The following is a 21900-nucleotide window of genomic DNA, read 5'->3' as shown; positions in this document are numbered from 1 at the left end:
TTTCAAAGTGTATGCCAGGATCTGTGAGGTAGGGCCATGCAGGGTCTTCCAGGGGACTGGGTGGCTGGCTTTTCTGCCTAAGCTCCTCGGCATTTGTGTGTCTGACATGTTGGGCGCTTAACGGCTTGGAACTAGGAAACTGATGATGAACTAATGCTTACGCCTTTTAGCGTTCCGGCCCTAATGTGTATGACGTTAGCTGTTCCAAGCCGACGCATGGCATGTGACAAGCTGTAATTCTGCTAAGGCACAGATGTGAATTAACCTTCACTGCAAGGCAAATGGGCAGTTATGTGTCACTTTGCTGGTCAGCTGTGGCCCACGTGACCCCCTCCACATCTGGGTCTCCACCTGGCCTTTTTCTACTCATTATCACAGACGTGTTTTAGGGGCAAGTTGCATACTGTCATGGGATTTGTAATTTGGGGGTCTGGTAACATTTGAGAAGGACCTTTCTCTGATGTTGAAGGTCTTCTGTGAAAAGGCCCAGGAGCCTGGACAGCTGGATGGGATGCAGGTGCCACAGGCCAAGCGAGGTCTGAGATGTGTTCTGGGATGTTCCATGCCCTATCACCCCGTGAGCATGTGAGGGAATTCTGGGCGGGAAACAGGCTCGGTACATGTCAGCCCTCGAACAGTGCGGATGAAGAGATTTTCTTATCCCAATTCCTGGTCAGTGCTCCTGAGAAACAGGACAGCAGAAGGCAGTCGCAATCCATATTTTTTTTTTTTTAAGTCGTAGCCCATTCTATTCTGTGCTTTTACATTTGCCCAAGATAGACGTGCCTGACACTGTGCTGCTTGTAGAAAAAGAGAGTCGCCTGGTGGTTCACTCACGTGGGTCGTGGGTCGTGTTCGGAGTTCTCTGTGAGCTTGTTAAGTAAGACACTGTGTCTTCCTGAAAGCCATTCTCCTGTTTAAAAAGACAAACAATTCAGGTGTAGTGTTTCTCCCTGATGTCAGAGTTACTACTCAGGGTGCCCGGCGGGGGGGGGCCTCGGTTAAAGCCCAGGCTGATGGCAGATGTTTTCTGTGGAAAAGCTGGTCCTCTCTGCGCTACGGTCTAGGTAAAGACGACCCCACTTGTTGCATTTGCTGCTGTCGCACTGTGCTTGTTGTGTGGACGTGGGGCCCTGGTGCCCACCTTAGTTTGTTGTTGCTTCAAGTTTTGTTTAATTTAGAGAGAGCGAGCCAGTGCGCAAGCTACAAGGGGCAAAGGGGGAGGGAGAGGGAATCTCCAGCGGACTCCCACTGAGCGCAGAGCCGGAGGCAGGGTTCGATCTCGCCACTGCGAGAACGTGACCCGAGCTGCAGCCAAGAGCCAGATGCCTCGCTGACTGACCCCCCCGAGGTACCCCAGAGTCCATCCTAGTTATCTTATGTGCACACGAGAGAAAGACCGCAGTATGGAGACAGACACACGCAACTCGGATAATTTACCAAACAGGCATGAATCCATTTCCTGGTTATGCCTTTCCAGATGCACATGAAGGATCCTAGTCTCTCTCCCTTCTTTTTCCTTTCAGTTTCACTCAGGCAACCTTCTGGTGGCTCCTTTAAACAGCAAATTCCTGATTTTAACTATTTATTCTAGATAAGGAGGTAAAGCGTAGACCTAGAAAAGAGAGATCGGATGCAGCCACAACTGCTCCAAGGGGCAGCCCGTGAATGTGGCAGGCGGGGTCTCTGCACTTACTTTTCCTGCCATCTGTCCCTCCAGCCCTGGGGCCTTGCTCTTTCAGGGCTCGATGGCCTAAGAAACTCCAGTGGTCACCTTTCCTGGGGTTGCATTTTCTGGCATCCAAGAAAAGTGAGTGGCTTGTCAGTTCCTTGACTAAGTCATGTCAATTCCTTGCCACTAATTCAGTTTGCAAATTAGTTTCTGCAGCTATTAAAAAAAAAAAAAAAAAAGAAAGAAAAGGAAGAAAAGGAAAAAGCATCTGCTCAACTGGGTGGCCATATAGTCTCTCCAATTCAGTTGTGGTGACAGCTGAGGACACCAGATTGAATTTGCTTTAAGCAAACTGATATATGAAAATTGAAATTTAAAAAAAAAATGGATGATTGTTCACTTTTCAAAAGGTTCCTTTGTCTTGTGAAAAAGATTATGATAGGATTTCTTTTAAAAAAGATTTTGTTTATTTGTTTAAGAGAGAGAGAATGAGCAGTGGGGAGGGACAGAGGGAAACAGAGAGAGAGAAACAAACTCTTTACTGAGCAGGAAGCCCTTGTGGGGCTCGATCCCAGGACCCTGGAATCGTGACCTGAGCCGAAGGCAGACGATTAACTGACTGAGCCACCCAGGTACCCCTACAATATGATTTCCTTAAATACCAAGTTTTTCTAGTACTCTAAAAATGAAATTGAATCACTGTCCTAGATTTCTAGAGTTTACTTTATGCATGAAGGTGGCATGCCTATACAAAATATTAAAAGTCTTATAAGTTAACTTTTAAGTCTTTTTTTTTTTTTTAAGAATTTTATTTATTTGTCCAAAAAAGAGAGAGAGAGAGTGCACAAGCAGGGGGAGGGAGAAGCAGGCTTCCTGCTCAGCAGGATCCCAATGGGACTCAATCCCAGGACTGTGGGATCCTGACCTGACCCAAAGGCAGACGCTTAACCACAGAGCCACCCAGGAGTCCCTAACGTTGAAACGTATTAAAAATTTGTTATTTGATAGGTTCAAGTTTACTAAATAAGTATTAGTAGTTTTTGCTCCAGCCTCCTAGTGGAGGAAAAAGTACATCCTACCGGTGACCATTTGTATGTGCCAAATTAAAATCCAGGGCAGTAGATCCTGGGATCTGCCCCTCATTGATCTTCCAGTGTCTGTTCTTGGAAACGCAAAGGCAAACCTGTTAACCTTTGAGCTAGAAGGAGAGCTGTCCAAAGCAAGCTCCCACGTAACATTCATTCGTATTTAGCACCAGCCTGGAGCCTAAGCCTCCGTGCCGTTGAGATGATTCTCCTGCCAAAGGAACAGGTGTCACAGGCCTGTTTCTTACTCCAGAAGGTCTGGGCGATTGGAGGTGCAGCAAGTAGGCTGTTCGACTTCCGGGACGGCACTCAGCTTATGTCACTCCCATTCCTCCTGCCCTTCGCTGAGGAGCCGTTGAGAAGCCCCGTGCCAAGCAGTGGGGCTCCGACAACAGCAGAGACAGGCCTTGCCTTGGATTGCATGGAGCCTGCTGTCTGCTTTCCCATCCTGCAAACGTGGGAGCCTATCTTAAGGGTATAGAATGGTGCCTTTGATAACTTGCTCTTTTCCTCTTGCTTTCTGCTTCTGCTCTTCTCCGCAGCCTCCACCCAAGTTCAAAGCTTCAGGGTGTCCAAGTGAAGACTTATCAGGTCATATGTGAATTGTTAACAGAGATCCTTTGTTTTCCTTTTAGCTCAGTAAGGGCATACACTGAATTTTATTTATTTATTTTTTTTAAATATAGGCGTACTCAGGGATGTAAGTTCAAGCCCTGTGTTGGGCTCCACGATGGGCGTGAAACCTATTAAAAAAAAGAAAATGCACACTGATTCCTAGTTACTTGCAGTGATTCTCTCCTGTAAATAGGAACTGCCCAGAGAGAGGACACTGAGAAGGCAGGAGGAAGGAGGAGAGCAGGCTGGCTGCTGGGGTGGCGTGAAGGGGAGGGTCCGGGCCCCATAATGGTGAGGCCTGATCCCCGAGGAAGGTGAGAGGCTCCGTTGGTCACAGAGGAGCTCAGCGTCAAGGATAGGAGGAAGATGCTGCTGGCAGCTGAGCTCTCCCAAGGCGTACGGACCAAGGGAGGCCGGTGACTGGGCCCTCGCCCCTGAGAAGGCCTTGCAGACAAGGCGGCTGTTGCGTACAGTGTCTTCGGTGGCTGACTGAGCAATCTCAAGGTGGACAAGAGAGGGACTAGCGTACCGGGCCGGGGGAATGGAGACCTTCAGCCTCGCGCCTGTAACTGAAGAGTGGCTGAGCATCAGTGCTCTGCCTTCTGTCGCCAGGGCTCCCTGAGAACCTGGGTGACAGGGAAGAATCCATATCCTTCCTGCCTCCTGTGTGATGGACACTCTGCACACAGCGCCTCACTTAATCCCTCCAGTTAGCCTCGCTGGTGGGTACTGATCCCCATTTTACAGTCGTGGATGCTATAGTCCCCCAAGGATTGCCTGCCGAGTCAGTTCCGGGGTGCACCCTTTAACCAGTGTGCTGAACTGTGTCTCCCATAGACGAGCTCCCTGGGAGGGTTCTGCCACATCCCGTGTCTACACCTGTCCGCTGGTTCACAGGAGACCGGACTTCACCGCCTATGGAAACAGCCCAGTCTGTGATGGTCCGGAAGTCTGTTGTCTTCGTGTCATTCAAAAGTCATGTTCTGTTTGGCTCATTCATGCCAAACGGCATAACTTTCCAGGATATAATATCTGAGATATTTGAATTAAATGAAAGAGGAACGTTCTAGGACAGACAGTATTTTGTTGGACAAGAGATCAGATTGTCATCTAGATTTCCATTCTTTGTGTGCCCTTGGGCAAATGGGACACATCTGAACTTCCGTTTATTTTAAAGTTTAGAATGAGAATTTTGTGCCCCGCGATCCCTTAGGTCTGTTTTAGCACTAATATGACCGTTCTGTTATGTTGGGATTATGTATGCACAAACACTAGGTGCACAATATGTGGGTGGGTATGATAGGAAAGAAAACGCGATCTCGGTTTAATGAAGGAGCCCTGAGTCCCTCATCGTAGAGATAAACTTCCCTAATAGGGAATAATTGCTTTTATTTTATTTTAATTATTCTTACACTTGGTACTTGGAAAGAGTTGACTTCGTACTGCTCTAACCTAATGGGACATCACTCCACACATTTTAAATAGGTTTTTAACTACAGAACAATGAAACATTAGCCAGTGATGTTAGAACATGTCTGCACACACTGATACTTTCAGATCTGTGCCAGCCATCCGGCTCCCATATGGGCTGGCCAGACGGATCAGCTGGACGAGGCAGATTGGGGTCTGGTATCCATGAATAGCTCTGGCACTTTCCTTCCGACGTGGCAGGGCAGACTGGTTGGGGCGTGGATCTGAAAGTCTGTGTGCAAGGACATGGGTTTTCTTGATGTTGTTGCACACCACCTCGGTTAGCCCATTGGTGATGAATCCAAAGGATTCGTGCAGGAACAGATCACTCTCTGGGCAGGCTTTCTGAGGCGGACTCCGTAATCCCACGCCTCCACCTTTCGGGGAGAACCGGAGAGACAGATGAGGGCAGTGGATTCTGGTCGGTCAGCTTTGCTGATTCCTCGCAGCTCTGATGAGAGTTTTGCTGCGGAAGAAATGAAGGCAATTAATTAATTTAATTAATTAAAAAGGGGTCAGAGCCTCTCCCTAGATTCTCTTTCTCAACTGTAATTTAGAAACGATCCTTGAGGCTTTCGGCAGTTTCCAGCCTGCTGATGGGTCACTTGGAAATCAGAAGGCATTTACTTGAAGCGGGTAAAATGCAAAATAGACCACAAAGCCTTTACGTTGTAATAGAAGTTGAGTTCATTTCCGTTTCTTCATGCAGCTCGCCTGCCTGTGGCGGCTTCTCTGAGGAGACCCTCTGCCTCGTCCCTACTCCTTCCCTCTTCTGCCTCTTTATGACAGACCTGGAGACCTGGCCACTCTGTCTAGAGCAGGGCTTCTGCAAGTAAGAAAGGGTACAGCTGTTCTGGGAGCAGGTGGCCTCCCCCTGCTGTCCTGGTCACCGATGGCCCCTCCTCAGCAGTCCCAGATGTGCGTCACAATACGGGGTGGTCACTTGCATGTCTGGTAGCCCAGACATATCTGGGGGGAAGCAGCCTGTCAGAGGGAAGGCACAAGACGCTTGGGATCGGCACGTTTTGCTTGAAGTGCAGCTCTGCCACCTTGTGCCACTTTGGTCACTTAACCTCTTTGAACCTGTTTTCTGGTTTGCCACATGGGATTAATGAAACTCTGCTTTGCAGGGCTGTGTGCGTTGACTCAGGGAGGTGCGTCTGTAAGTTACCAGGAACCAGCAGCCGCTGCCCCTCGCCAGTCAATTACGGCTGGAGAAGGACACCTCCGTGTCCGTTTGCCTTAATTATGCCCGTTTTATAAAACAATGACTGCAGTTCAAAATTAAGTTGCAGCAAATACATCATTAATGGCAACTTGAGCTGCAGAAAACTGGTTCTAGAACTTTACCAATCGCCTTCCACTATTATTCACCTCCAGACACTACCGTGTCTCAGTTTATTTAAAAGAAAAGTCGTGTTTTGTGCCATGTTGTCGTTGACAAGTGGGGGTTTTGGCCTCCTGCTCTTTACTATGAAATTATAGCCATTTTTTTAAAAAAGATTTTATTTATTTATTTGACACAGAGAGAGAGATCACAAGTAGACAGAGAGGCAGGCAGAGGGGGTGGAGGAAGCAGGCTCCCTGCTGAGCAGAGAGCCCGATGTGGGACTGGATCCCAGGACCCTGAGATCATGACCCAAGCTGAAGGCAGAGGCTTTAAGCCACTGAGCCACCCAGGCGCCCCTATAGTCATTATTAAGGAGGAAAGTGAAGCCCACTGGTAGCTGCAAATGGTCTGAGCCGGCTCTCGAAGGAGTTGGGAGCAGGCTCCCCATGAGGAGTGTCTGCTCAGCCGCAGCCGCGGACTACAGAGCCGCTGGGTGTCCTTTTTTTGTGACGAGGCTTCAGAATGAGCAGCTTGTGTTGGGCTCTGCACCTGAAGACAGAGCTCCATGGCCCGTCCAGACCCTGGGGCCGCGTGGTCCAGAACACACCGGAACGGCCCACACGGCGCATGGAAAGAGCCCAAGCGGAGGCATCCAAGCCAGCATGGCTCTGGACCACCCCTCCCCCTCCCCCCCCCGCATGGCTCTTTGCCACATGACACAGGACAAGTCTCTTGTTCAGACCTCAGTTTCGTCGTGGAGGCGGCTGGATCTGTTCTGCGAGACAGGCTTCACAAGCCCCTTAATCGGCGAGGGCTGATGGTAGCAACGAAACTCGGCAGAAGAACTGAATCTTCATAACAAATAACAAATTCATTGATAGTCAGTGTTATTAGCCAGAGACACCGCGTGGAGAAGAGCCAGCCCTGGCCAGGGACTCGGGACCTGGTTCCCGTTCCCGCTTGTTGGCTCGGCCACTCGCATTCCCAGGTGACATTGGGCAGGTCACCTGAGCGCTCAGATCTCCACTGCTGTAGACTGGGGCCCCCTTATCAGAGCCAGAGCGTTCAGAAATGTGGGGCACTTTGCTAGGAAGGCAGACTCCAAACAGAAGCTCTGGGACCATTTCCCCCACCCCTGAATTGTTCCTGCACGAGTAGCAGAGGGTCCCTTTTGAATGCCCACCTTTTTCAATGGTGGGTCGTTTTCCATGCTCTGATAGCAAGTCCGCCGGGTGCTTCAGATATCCGCCTCCCCAAAACGCACAGGCGTCAAAATACTTGACAGAATTCCATAAAAGATGTACTGTTTGCTTATTTCAAGTTTATTTGTCAAGACAGAACTATCCTCTTACTTGGCAACAAAACCCACAGAAATGGAGTCTGCGTTGGTGTGTATGTGCATGCGTTCGATCACTCTCAAACGTCCCCACCTTATACTTTAAGTAAATTTGTGTCTTTTTCGTTTTGTTCCCCAGTGTGGTCTTGGGCAACACAGATGTGTTTGACCACACAGATGCTGATTTGCTCTGGACATCAACGCTGTCCTCTTACAACCTGGCACATCGCATCCAGATTTAGGGAAACAGCTCTTGTTACTTTTGGGTTGCAGCTGCTGATAGTGAAGATGAGCTTATTTTCATTGTTGTTTTCTCTTGAATAGAGTGTAATTCAGCGTTTGAAGGGATAAACACATTAGTAAGACACTTAGAGTAATCCTCAGTCGTAGAAGACATTTGGTGCCCGTTTTTTGTGTGTGGCTCGTTCACACATTTCAGAGCCGTGTGTCTCCTTATGCCACCCACACGGTAGAAAGATGAAAAACTTAGTCCGCATTTTTCTTACCACACGTCACAGCCGGGATGCCCTCAGAAATAAATAATATATTATATAAATAAACAGTTGTTTTGGCATATCTAGGTTAGCCACAGAGGCATAAAGATCAAGTCAAAATGACTACATATAGTTTCTCAGTTGCTGAAACTGATCATTTTGTAACTAATGGGAACCAGTTGCCCAAAATTTCCAAATATTCAACCTAATTCCTGGTTGTACCTGTGGCATCTGTGAAAGTCCCATTAAACTCTTCAATTCATTATGGTTTGAATGAGGTATGGTGAGGTAATTTGGCATCATGTTGGAAAGCATGGGCTTCGGGCCAGACTTCCGGAGTCCAGAGCTCACCTCTACAATGTGTGCGGTGGCCAAGTTACTAGTTCGCACTACTTCCCTGTGTCCAGCTAGTTGAAAGAAAGTTGTGGCTGTATGGTATGTTCTTACAGAAGGCGTCCGCGCTCCTCTCCTTTTCTAGTATGTTCTCCATCTTTGATACCATTATTTCTTAATTTAAGAAAACCAGCATGTACCTCCCCCTCCCCCACCAAAGACACTTCTTAGATCTTAAGACAGCAGAAGATGTGGAAATGTGTATCTTCAGAAGTTTGCACCCATACAGCTTGATCACATCCTCACTCGAGATTTTAATTGACTTCCTATGCTAACAGATATTTTGCCGCTTCTCTGAACATTCACCTAGTTCAAAACTCCAAGCAGAACCTTAGGACCAGAGCAGACCAGGTCTGGGTATTTTGGAAGCCTCACCATTGCCAAGGACTGGAATGGTTACACCTGGCTGTGCTCTGTGTAGAGCCATGGAGGCAGGACCCCATGGAGCCATGAGGGTGGTTGGATTGGGCTTCATTTTAGAACTCATCCACTGAGGGCTTCTCAGTCTGTAGGCAAAGGAACGAAGAACCAGAAGTGTTAGGTGATGTTGTTAGCCCCTGGTGGGATCATATCTGAAGCCTGGGCATGCTGACTTCCAAGACAGGGGTCTCTCCTGAATAATTCCAGCCCTGGGAGAGAGATGAACACCGCATACTCTGGTTCTTCCCGCTGTGCTGGAAGAAGACACGGGATTTTAGGGCACAGAAATTCATCAAACATTGAAACATTTGCTGTTGCATGGACACCATCTCTTCTTTAGGAATTATCTTGGGGAGGAAAAAAAAAAAAAAACTAGGAAAACTTATTCCGTTGACCGGTGATGACCAGTTATTGTTCCTTTTGTCAACAGGCAAGGTGACGAATGAAGGTCTGGCAGCTTCCTGTGTCCCAAGCCTTGTAGAAATAAATGAGACGTGCTTCAAAGTTCTAATGTGCAGCACACCGGATCTTGTTTAAGGAAGCGTTAAAAGGAACCCGCCGTTACCTATTAAGAAGGCTCTGTGCTCTCAGGCACTGTCTCTGATTGAATCCAGAGGTTGCGAGCATGCCTCCCTGTATTACCTGTTGGAGCAGGTTTAATTTTATAAATTTTAAACACAAACTCTATGAGTTTCCAGTTCATAATTGTTCTTTTTGAGGATGCACTCAGAGGAACAGTATCACATCTGTAAGAGATATGCACTTCCGCAGGACCCGAGCTGATTGGAATGTAAATGGCGACAAACTCCATCATCCAGTTCCAGTGATGGAAAGGGCAGATGGCGAGGAAACCCTGCGGAGGGGGAAACAGTCACACTGTGTTGGAACTACAGATTATTAGAACCATAGCTTTAGTAAACCACGGCTTTTTTTCTTGAACACAACACGCATAGACTGTAGTTCTTGACTGGTGACTTTGATCCATCATGAGTCATCTCCTTGGACCTCTCAGACATTGAAAGTCTTGAGCTTTTGTTGAAAAGACAATGCAGCTTTGAGAAAATCCAGGGTTCAAGATAGCCTTCCGGGTATTTCGTTCCAGCCTTCAGTGTCCTGTTAATTACAAACGGCAGGTACCCAGGTGGTAGATGAGAAGCCTAGTGGGAGAGGAAGGAAATGACAATGAGCGGGCATATTACATTGTCTTGTGCACATACTTTATAAGTACATTTCTTATTAGCTTCCTGTTCAGGCAGAGATTATAAAGTTTGCTGCAAGTATCCAGACCAGGATTTTGTGTTTTGGAAATTATCAGTGTTCACGAGACCTGCAGGGAAAACAGAACAAAATTATGGCAAAAACGCAAAAAAGAGCACTCTTGACACCTCAAAGAATATTTTTTATCATTCTTTGTTTTGGCTCTGTCACAAATTAAAGTACTTGGAATGCAGTAGTCTGTGGTCTCTCGAAATCGTATCAGTGAGAAACTGACACCTTCACAGAATGCTGTCACTTTGGAATTCATAATAAAAACTGAAACTAATTTGGGTCGTTAGTCATTTACTTGGTGTTGGAGCTCAGCGTGTCTTCCGTGCTTCGTCTCTGCCTCGTGGCCAAGCCGTTTCTGTGGCCCTGGATCTAGACAGAGCCGCATACATGGTTTGGGTCTTCCAGTCTCTTGCCCTGAATGGCTGCCGATGTCTGGATCTGCACAACCAGCCTTTGTTGTTTGTGGAAAGGCTGAGCTCTTTACGAGGGCCAAGGGCCTTTCGATTATGCATTCTACCACGTGGATCAAAGACAGTTTCCTCCCCAGAAATATTACACCTTCACGCTCTCCCGTTTCTGACTCTACTGTATTTCCTGTTAAATGGAATATCATAGCATTACAACTTATTTTGATTCTATTTTCTAGTACATAAGTTGTAAATTGGAGAAGGCTATGGGTAATTTAGCCACAGCTACACGCTTTTTTGTTTGACTCTCTGCCGGGGTTTTGGAGTATATTTTTGTGTATTCCACAATATTCTAGTATGAAACTTTAAAACTCCAAAGAAATATAAACCTGTGAGCCTATTCAGAAATTTCAGACCTTGCTTGGCACTAAATTTGATGGGGAAATAAGAAAAGGTCCCTTTCCTTCTATGATTTGTAAGTTAAGCTGCAACTGGCAGATGTGCCGTTCAGCTCGCTCCCTGCTCCCAACCCCCTGACCCCCCCCCCAGCCAAAGGAACAGCATGGATTTGGGGGTTCCTTTTGGCCAATAAATCTGTGCATCTATAAGCAAATGATTTTGGAATGAATCTGTGCATCTATAAGCAAATTATTTTGGAATTCTTAAATTAGAGAAAAAAGGCAAGCCAACAGGAGGTTCCAGGGGTCTTCTGTGTGGATGGGGCAGGAGAAGAAAAAGTAGAAGAGTGAACAAACTTAAGATTAGGATCAGATTCAGAACTGAGGTCACGCACAGTCCTTGCTCTCAGCCGGAGGTGTCCGTCCGACCAAGCCAATCCTTCTAAACTCCCAGGAGGTGCCTTAATAAGGACAGAGGCTGATGGTTTTGTTCCCTGGATGAATTCTCTTTTCTAAAGTCTCTCTATCACCCTCTGCCTGAACATCTGGGCAAAGCGCTCTTTGTGAATGAGCGTGAATATTGAATAGTCCACCCTCCCTCCCTCCTTTCTGTCTGCAGCAAAGGAACGCTTTCATGTACATATGGATGTCTGTATCCAGCTAGATTTTTAAATAGTATTAGGTGACTTGGCAAACTATTTGGTGTTTACACAATTAGAAAGAATCGTCGGTGTGGGTTGTTTGGTTTATAAGTAAATGCCAGCCTCTCCCTTGAATTCTAATACCAAGAGCTCATTCAAATGAGATGGTCTCAAGCAATTCCTTCGCAGTTAATAAATTCTTCAGAGAGGAAAAAACAAAACCTGAAACATCTGCTTCAGGATGCTCTCTGCTCTGGAATCGCACATAGAAGATTCCTTTTATCAAAAGCAATTTGTGTGTTAGATGATTTAAGCATACAAGCAGTTAAGAAAGTGGTCGAGTTTGATGCTTTAGAAGAAAGCCTCTTCCCATTCATTATTAGTAATTTTCCTAAATCCACTGTTTCTTGATCCAATTTTTTAAATTGGGGAATATTCCAGTATCTTGTGGCTGGCATCACCGTGACCTACTTATTGTTCTATAGATAGATAATCCCTGTAACTTCTAGTATCTGTGAGAAACCCTATGTTTATTTCTCTTATTTCTTCTCTGAGATACAAATCTCTTTCAAAGCACTTTTTAAAAGTTTTATGTATTTATTTGAGAGAGAGAGCAGAGGGAGAGGGAGCAGACTCCCCACTGAGCAGGAAGCTGGACTCGGGGCTCGATCCCAGGACCCTGAGATCATGACCCAAGCTGAAGGCAGACACTGAACCGAATGAACCACCCAGGCACCCGCCCTCCCCAAAGCATTTTTTTTAAATCTCATAAACAAAGACGTTATCTGTGGGCTTTAAGGAAATAAAGCTCATTTTCACACATTCTTGTGTTACTGCAAAAATAAATTATTTTTTAATCCAAAAATATACAAACATCAAATAACTTTTATTAGAGACAGCTTGAGAAAGAAGATTATAAAGTAGCAGAAAATATAGACACATGATATTAACTGAACTTTTTTTTTATATACAAGCTCAGGCACTGTGCTCAAATATATTTTCTAAAAGGATATTAGATACAATATTAATACAAATTTTAAAATCCACCAAAGGACCCATAGTTCTTGGGGCGCCTGGGTGGCTCAGTGGGTTAAGCCGCTGCCTTCGGCTCGGGTCATGATCTCGGGATCCTGGGATCGAGTCCCGCATCGGGCTCTCTGCTCAGCAGGGAGCCTGCTTCCCTTCCTCTCTCTCTCTGCCTGCCTCTCCGTCTACTTGTGATTTCTCTCTGTCAAATAAATAAATAAAATCTTTAAAAAAAAAAAAAATCCACCAAAGGACCCATAGTTCTAGAAATGCCTGTGGCTTTCAGATGGCTGAGACTATCAGTATACCCAGTTGAGAAGGAACTTGAAGGCACCTTTTGTAAACTTTGCCTGGGTGGTCATGGATGAAGGCAGGCCTGCTAGTGAATGGAAGTAATTGCTATTCAGAAGATTTTTTTTTTAAAGATTTTATTTATTTATTTGACAGACAGAGATCACAAGTAGGCAGAGAGGCAGGCAGAGAGAGAGAGGGAAGCAGGCTCCCTGCTGAGCAAAGGGCCCGATGCGGGGCTCGATCCCAGGACCCTGAGATCATGACCTGAGCCGAAGGCAGCAGCTTAACCCACTGAGCCACCCAGGCACCCCCAGAAGATTTTTAAAATAAAAAATTTCTTATGAAGACTGAACCAAATTCTTATTTATATGATCTTAAAGGGTGCTTCCTGAAGAGTTACCTTCATATTTAAAAGTCCGTGCCCTCCATGTCAAGCAAGTTGAGTAAAGAGCCACAGCTAACATATCCACTGGCACTTCCCTCTCTCATGACATCATTCCCATCCTTTTACTACTGACAAAAAAAGGAAAAAGAGATGAAGAAAAGGAAGTCATTTTTGCCAGAAATGTCCATGTTATAAGAGTTTTGTTTTGTCTGTGTAGACATAAGCACACAGACATGCGCACACTTCGTGGGACTAGAGGCCCTCATAGAAGGGTGACCAGAGTCCACTCGGGTCACGGAGAAGCATAACTTCCAAGGACGGGGCCAGCCGGGGAGACCGAGGGGAAGGAGAGGCCAGCCTGGGCTTCGGCTGCAGGAGCCCAGGGAGCTCCCGCCCAGAAGGGGACCTGCAGCCCCAGGTCAAGGCCCTCGCATCTTTGTGTGGGAGGCCTGGCCACAGCCAAGGCCCCATCTCTTTCACGCCCTCTGACCCCAGCCCACGAGTCTGGCTTTCTATTAGAATGTTGTGCTTTTGTCTTCAAATACCAATATTCCTTCGTGCATCCAACACATACTTATTTGGTCCTTTGTAGATGCTGGGTGCTGTGTGGAGATCACGGGCGGGGCCGGGAGTTAAATGATGCCCGTGTATATCATCACGATCTGCATGCTGAAAAGGAAGGCAGATGTGTGTCATACATTAAACAGAGGAGGAACGCAGAGGAGCTCCCACAGGCAGATAGAAACCACATGTTTGCCTAAAAAGGATGAGTTCTTTAGCTCAAATTTCCACTACAGAAAAAAAGAAAACAGTTCTGTTTCTCTTTTCTGCCATTTTCTAGCCAGTAACAAATTTATCACTTATTTGGTTTTCAGAATTTTAGGATTATATTTACGTACAGTCATGGACCACTCCTATGCAAAGGGATAGTATTTCCAAGGACTTAGCTGATTTTCAGTGTCCTAGCAACAACCTTGGGGCAAGATTTCACAAATATGTTCTCAGTGGGCATTCCTCCCAGCAGATTCTAAGCAGGACCCCTCTTTTTCTGAATAAGATGGAGTAAATAAGATCGAGGAAGCAAGCACCACCATCCGTGAATCCTGCAGTGAAATCAGCATGAGAGGTGACAAGCTTCAAATGTAGTGAGCGGAAAGAAAACCTCAAACTACCCTCAAGCACATCCTAGCTCTCTCGCAGTCTTTGGGAAATTATAAATAGAACACCAGACGCTATTTCTACTATCGAACCAATAGAATTCAGAGTTTCTTGTGAGTTTCTTGTATTTAAAAAATGACAGTTAATGGAACAAGGATAGGCTATAGTAAGAGTGGGAAGAAATAACTAGAAAGTTATGCTTGGCCCACATTTTTTCCGAAGTGAGTTTGAATTTCCTGGGTTCATCTTAGCTGTTCCCAAACAACAAGGTAGGTTTCCCTAGAACCTTATAACAGTAAAGCAATGAACTCTAGCAGGAGGGTTGACTCGGTGTTTCTGGTCTAGTTATATGATGCTTAGATATAGTAATGTGAAATACAAAAGAGGAAAACAAAACTGATAGAACACCAGTGAATTATGGATGTTGTGCCTCATTGGCTTGTATCATTATCTGAAGCAGAAAGAGCCATCAGCTCTAAGTACAGGAATTTACCTCACTGGGATATTAGACTGGTAATATGTGGATTTGCTTTGGAAATTCAAGTGTTTCCATTCAGGCATGAACACTAGGCCCATGCAGACGACTCGTGTTACTTAAAATAAAGCAAAGTGTTAACTAAAGCCAGCGGCTACCACTAAGTCATTTGCTGATTATCCTTTCTTGGACTTCAGCCAAGACATAGCATCCTTTCCGCCAAAATTCTATCTGCACTCCAATTAAAGCAGTAATTCCTCAGTATCCTTGACCATCAAAATTTTCAAATCCAGTTTCCACAAGGTAACATCACAATAAACTTATTTCTAGCCTAGTGGAGGACTTCTTCAACCAACTTCCAGTTCTTAAGGAATTTGAATATATTTCTTAAAGGCTCAAAAGCAAGTGTTCTACTGGCTTGTAAGCCCACCAGTCTTTGCTCTTGCAAAAGGCCCTGGGAAGGCTCCCCAGGCTGGTCTGGGGGTAGAGGGCAGCGCCAGCCGTGGGGCAGCGCCGGCCGTGGGGCAGCGCCGGCCGTGGGGCCCTGTGCCTAATGAACCAGCTTCTAGCTAGTATAGATATGGACAAACAGCCACTCTCTCCCCAAGAGCAGGGCAGCGAGGAACCCCACTTAATAGAAGCACCGTGCTCAGGGGATCTCAGTTCACCCCGTAAAAACGGAGTTGCTAAGTACTAGGACCCCATTTGAGTTGCCTGCACTCGCCTCCGGGAAGCCGCTTCTCATCTGACTTTTTCCATGGCCCACAGAGAAAGCAGAGTCTTTCCCTCACGTGCATCTCTCTAGCCACTCATAGCCCAGTCTTCGATTTGCTTCTTTTTCCTTCCTTTCTCTTGATTTGCACTTGGGTTATTTGCTAAGTGCTTGCGGTTGAAGATGCTTCCAAGCCCTTCATAGTGTTTCCCAAACTGGTGTGCACATGAGAATCACCTGGCCAGCTGAAAAATACAGATACGGATGCGTATGTCCCTTCCCTAAAGATTGTGATTTCTGGGGATGTCCTGCCCAGGGGAGTTTTTAAAAAGATCCCCGGAAGGATTCTAATGTGCAGACGAGTTTGGGGACTGCTGGGCTCGAGAAAAGAAAGGAAAGGCTTGGTAAGCCCAGTCCTCTCCTGTTAGTTGTGGGACAGGCCGGGGCAAGTTACTTAACCTCGCTGAGCCCTGGTTTCCTCATCTGCAGAGTGGAGATAATCATGCTGGCACTTTTCTCGGCTGCATAGGGAAAACACCGTTTGCATTAACTGATCAGTGACAGTCCGCGTCATGCACTTGGCACAGGAAATGGGGGCTGGCATTATTTATCCCGAGGGCAGAATCAAGTTTCATCCTTTCCCAAGACTCGGACACACACCGTGGATGATGAAGTGATGTCAGCTTAATGAAAGTGAAAAGGAGTAGGATGACAGCCAGGCTCAAGCGGCCACATAGGATCCCCCCCCAACCCCACCTCCTAGCCACCGGCAATTGAATTGTTCGTCTATTGCGAGCCTGCTGGAAAGAATGATAGAACCTTATACTCAGAGATAAGGCTATTGTGTACATCTGTTTTCCCAGGATGGGGGGAGTCTGCCCAGGGCTTTGGGAACAGGATCTGCCTGGCAGATCAGAGAAAATCAGGGAAGTGAACACTTTTGAAAGGCCGGCTTGACTCCATGAGTCGGTGGCACATTTGCTGATGGCACCTAGCCACAGCCCGAGGCACATCCACGGCAACAGATGTGAAGGGAAGTGGGAGGGGGCTGTGATGGGCTCCCCCCTCCCCCGTCCTAGGCTCTCGCCCATTGGGGTCTACCACCTGTTTGTATTTTTAATCTAATAAGTCTCCTCTCCTCCGGTCATTCTTACTTACTGCTTTGTATTTGCGAAATAAGCAAAAATTAACTTCATTTATTTTATTTTTAAAAGATTTTATTTATTTATTTATTTATTTATTTGAGAGTGAGAGAGAGATGGCGGGAGCCTGAAGGGGGTGCAGAGGGAGAAGCAGACTCCGCCCTAAGCAGGGAGCCCGATCCCAAGACCCCGAGATCATGACCTGAGCCGAAGGCAGACATTTAACCGACTGAGCCACCCAGGTGCCCCAGCAAAAATTAACTCCATTTTAAAAATAACCACGAACACCATGCCTGTTGGGATGAAGGCAGTTCCTGCGCTCAGACGTTGGGGGAGGAGAGGAAGCTGATCTCGTCTTGCCTTGCGACCGGGGAAGCGTCCTTGGCGGCGGAGGAGAGGGGAGGTTAGTGGCCTTCATCCCTCAGCATAGAATCCTGGCAAGGTGGAGTGTGGGAGCTGAAGGGAACCTCATCAGTCACCTGAATCCCAGAGGTTCCTAACCGTGAACACGAGGAAATTAAATGCAAGCTCATAGGTGTATTAACGAGGGCACGGAGCTTGGTAACCCCCAGGATTAAAGACTGAGTTTATTAGTAAGGAGACCTGGACGAAGGAAGCTTGAAAGCCACTCAAGCAGTTAAGAGCCCCATGGGGACAGAGTTCCTGGGCTGCGCCCCCCAAGCCCCAGCTCCATCGGCGGGGAGGGACTGTTGGAACCACAGGCTCATCCGGCCCGGATCCCAGCCCGAGTCCCGCGGTGCTGAGCGTGTGCAGACGGCAGCTCCTCTCTCCCTTTCTCTGAGGATGCCGTGTCCCCTGGAAGCACTAGGAGGAAGCGGGAAGTGTTGTAGCTGTGGAAAGTTCTCATTATTTTGTCCAAACAAGGAAGAACCGGTCTGGTTCGGGCCCTAGCAGGGACCTGGCCGGGCCCAAAGGCATTTTGGCCACTCACTGTGCAAAGTAGGTGTCTTCGTTCTGGCTGCTGCAACAGAACGCCATCAACGGGGGTGTGCGGGGTGGGGGGGGTGGCTTATGAACCCCAGAAGTGGATGTCTCTCCGTTCTGGAGCCTAGAAAGTCCAAAATCTAGTTGCTGGCAGATTTGGGGTCCGGTAAGGGCCAAATTCCTGCTGCGGCTGCCCCCCTTGGGGGTAGGAGGTTGGCAGGCAGCTCTCGGGGTCTCTGTTATAAAGACGCTAGTCTCATTTCCCAGGGCCCTGCCCTGCCCTCCTGCCGCCTCCCAAAGGCCTCCCCATGACATGGGGGATTTGGTTTTCAATTTATGAATTTGGTGGGGGTGGAGGGAAGCACGAACATTATCTAGAGCCTTAAGCAAAGGCCTAGAGGAAGAGGATGGTTTATCTTTTTCTTTCTTTTACATGATTTAGTTTTTTGCATGGGCTCATTGGGCCAGAGAGGTCTGGCAAGCTGAAAGGTTTTGACAACCGTCTCTCTTGACCCCTGACACCAGCCGGACCACCTTAACAATGAGAGAGAAAACATAACCATGCAGGGCTCACTTGTTGCGGTTAAGCTGGAGGTGGGGGAAGATTGTGGGGTCCACCAAGAGCACTTTATGGGAAAGGCTTGGAGGGACAAGCATGCCCCTCCGGCCTCCCCAGGAGAGGGTACGAGCTAGTGCCAAGCAGCTGGGGCTCCCGAATGAACGGGCCTGCTCTGCCTTGGGCTGGTGTTGAAGCTTGGCCTCTTTGAGCCTTAGATTCCGCCCCCCCTCCCCACCGCCGCCATAAAATGGGGACAGCTGTGCCTACTTATTGGGATTGTTTGAGGACAAAATGAGAAAATGATTGAAAGTGGTTTCTGGGTCTAGCGGATCCCACCTGTGCTGTGTTGAATGCATTCTGCGTCGTGAAATCATGTCACTTTAAATTGCAGTTAATGTCCTCGGGAGGGAGGGCATCAGGCCTGATCCTTCAAGTCCTGTGTCTTGGATGAAAATAAAAGATCTGGAATGATCGCCTTTTCTTTACCTTCCACGTCGGCTGCTGTGTCCAATGGCTGACTGCAGCTTTTCTCGATTTGTTTGTTTTTTAATTACTTGAGTAAGGAAGGAATCCGTTCTTATTCTAAATGATCCTAAGAAGCACAGAAGTTTATAGAGTAAAAGGTGACACGTCCATGTTTTTCTGAAACAGCTGCTAATAACCAACCCTTCTAGGTAAGCTGCTCTGGCAGAGCCCGCATGTGGCAAAGCCTAGAAGATGTCTTTGATATGCATTTGCATGTTTTACCTGCCTAACATCCGGGTTTCTTTGTGACAAGAGTTTGAGGAATTTCGCGCTCCAGGAATAGCATTTTGACAGAGGCGTCTTCTCCTTCATAAAGTATCCTTGCTGCTCTGGCAGCGTGGGGCACACGAGGCTCACTCTGGCAGGAAAAGGCGTAGAAGGAAGGAGGGGGGAGACAGAGACTGTTCTGGGGACAGAGTTTCATTAGGAAGGCAGAGAATTTGGTGCTGCTGTTGCTGGAGACCAGTGGGCTGTTGAGCGTGTGGCACTGGGGTCTAAGGCCAGGCTGACCCCAGAGCGGGCAGGCCTGCTGCTAGTACAGTCTGTGCCTTTTGGCTAATTACAGAGGGGGCCCTCTTTGCTCCTAGTGTACACAGCATGGCAAGAGGAGCAGCACAGCTGGGTTTCAGCTCCTGCTCACCCCCTCACAGGTGCACTTGGGCAGTATGCAATTTGTACAACTGTACTCGGCAGCCCCAGGATAGACCCGGGAGTTCAGCCATTCTGCCCTAGCCAGGAAGAACAAGGATAAGACAAAAGCCAGGATCCTGCTCACTTAGGCCCAGGTTTTGGACACATAAGGAGATGGGGGAGAGGGTACTGGGGAGACGGAGAGGTTAAGGACATTCCTTTTCAAGTCATGGAAAGCATCTCCTTCATGCTTATCCAGGGTTTTGTGTGTGTTCTCAACTTCCCCAAGCCCTCTCTCCCCTTCCTACTGCTGTTCTTTCAAATTCTTCCCCAAGACAGGATCTGTTCACTTCCTCATTCAAAGGCTTTGCCCTTCCTATCCTAACTCCTACAAGTGTGAGTGACATCGCTTCCAAGGGCCACAGAGTGACCTTTCTATGGGTGGAGTTGGATGAGGTTCGCATAGAGCCTGGCACAGGGGAACACCAAATCTCAGGGCACAGGCTCCCAGCCTCATGTTGGGGGGGCCTCAGGTATGTGAGGAATGAATGCAGCTGAGAAAGGGAGTTTGGGGTCTCTCGGAGCACCCCTGTCTGTGTCTTGCTCTATAGGTGCCGGTGTTAGTTTCCCAGGGCTGCCTCTGTCCCCTCATGCCACCCCCTCTTCTCTCCGCATTGTCTCCCCTTCTGTCTCTTACTAGGACACTTGCCGTTAGGTTTAGCCCCCACACGGATGATCCAGGATGATCCTGTCCAGAAATCATAAAGTACATCTGCAAAGACCCTTTTTCCAAGTAAGATCACATTCACAGATTTCAGAGGTGAGGACATGAACATATCTTTTGGGGACCACTATTCAACCCACGACACGCCATAATTTTGAGCCTGAATTGTGTCCTAATGTCCTATCTGTCTAAAAGGATACAAAATTTTATCCTTTTTGGAGGAGGGGTCTCCTCCAGTGCCTTCATGGCTGCCCTGAGTAGAATATGAAATATCCTGAAATATCACATGAACAATGTTGCAATAACGTTGACTGTGAAATAGAATTCCATATAAGGGTCCAAGCTCATGCCCAAGACATGTACTTAGGAAAGACCCAAAGATCCTTTAATCTGTGCTTTCCTCTTTACTTTCATCATGTTTCCTAATCCAAGCGACCATCCTCTCTTTCCTTAATTACTAAATACCTTCCTCATAGGCCTCCTTCAGTTTCCTTTCCATACCACAAAGGGAGCATTCCAGAATGTGAATCTCACTGTACAAGTACATATGGAGATACCCATACACCTGTTCCCATGGTGCTTGAGAATCAAACCCAGATCCCTAAGGAGACCTGCACAGGCCTGTGGTGATCTGGCTCTGTCCACCTCGCCAGCCTTCCCTTCCATATAATCCCTGGCTCTCTGACCTCAAGCCATACTGGTGAACTCTGGGTCCAGTGGAGATGCCCTGCCCCAAGGGCTGTTTCCAAGCTTTGGAAGCCCATAGTTTTATTGTGATGGCTCTCAGTTCATAGCATATCAAACATATTAGAAGGCATTCACCAGCCTCATTAAATATTTTTTTGGTGCAAAGATAGTTTAAAGGTTTTCATATTTCAGCTTTTGAAATTATTTGACTGTGAGTGACTCCTTTAAGAGAACAACATCTGTGTGCTTGAGAAGTCTTAAGAAGGGAGATCATCTCAACTTGTGCTTATTTAAGAAAATACAGTAAAATATTTATGACCACTAAATTCTAACCCAAAAGGTGACAGGGTGTTTTGTTTTGTTTGCCTTTTATTAAACAGTAATTTTAACTCTGTAGGGTTCTTTTTTTCATATCTTGAGGACAGTGCATTGCTTTCAGATCTCATAGCTGTCGGGAGGTTAGTACCGAGACTGTGGGAATATTGGTATAGTCCAAGAGTGCCTGATATTTCGTCCCAAATATACTCATTACTCATGTCACTTGCTACCTCAGGGTCTGTGTTGTTCAAATAAATGATGGGAGCTCAGAATGCCTGTTCAGCTTTTGATTTGTAATCTGGACTTGGGCCCCATAAAAAAATAATGTTCAGTCATAGGCCAAATTAATCATTTTGACTGTTTCTAGGAAAAAGACAAGACTTAACGGTGATTTGGTTAGGTAACCATCTTATCAGACTTTGAATGTCCCACTATAAGAGCATTTTGTTCATTCCTCTAAGTTTGGCTGCTGGTCCTCCCTTGCGGAAGCTGGTGTCCTGTACTCTGTGCATCTCGTTCATTCTAGAAACATCTGTTAAGTTCCTGCTAAGCTAAGGACTCGGCTTGCTTTGAAAGAGAAGAAAAAGCTGAATGAGGCACAGACACAGAGGCCTGGAGATGGTTGGGAGGACCAACGTAACCCTTCTACAAGGGAAGACGAAGTCAGTGGCTTAGTAGGGAACAAGAAAGTGCTGTTCCACGGAGAGAAGCGTCAGTATTTCAAAGGCAAAGGAGAGGGATGGAGCGGGTTTCGTGGAAGAGTTGCCATTTGAGCTGAGCTTTGCAGGTG

The 21900-nt window shown here is 47.0% G+C and overlaps 1 protein-coding gene across 7 annotated transcripts in view; it reads left to right on the top strand.

Annotated features, from left to right (window-relative positions):
* Positions 1 to 21900, top strand: part of SCAF8 (SR-related CTD associated factor 8) — a 222746-nt gene that overhangs the window by 140082 nt on the left and 60764 nt on the right. For 2 of the 7 annotated variants that reach the window (XR_001177199.2, XM_004778196.3), the window contains one exon: positions 9246 to 10358. The exons of the other annotated variants lie outside the window; for them this stretch is intronic. The gene's annotated coding sequence lies outside the window, so the exon portion shown is untranslated. Of the gene's footprint in view, positions 1 to 9245; positions 10359 to 21900 lie in introns of those variants that run through there. 7 annotated transcript variants of the gene reach the window in all.

Source organism: Mustela putorius, unplaced genomic scaffold (genome assembly GCF_011764305.1).
Source record: "Mustela putorius furo isolate JIRA1106 unplaced genomic scaffold, ASM1176430v1.1 tig00000450_pilon_pilon_pilon, whole genome shotgun sequence".
Classification (NCBI taxonomy): domain Eukaryota; kingdom Metazoa; phylum Chordata; class Mammalia; order Carnivora; family Mustelidae; genus Mustela; species Mustela putorius.
The sequence above is the reverse complement of the archived record's forward strand: the minus strand, read 5'-3'. Positions and strand labels throughout refer to the sequence as shown.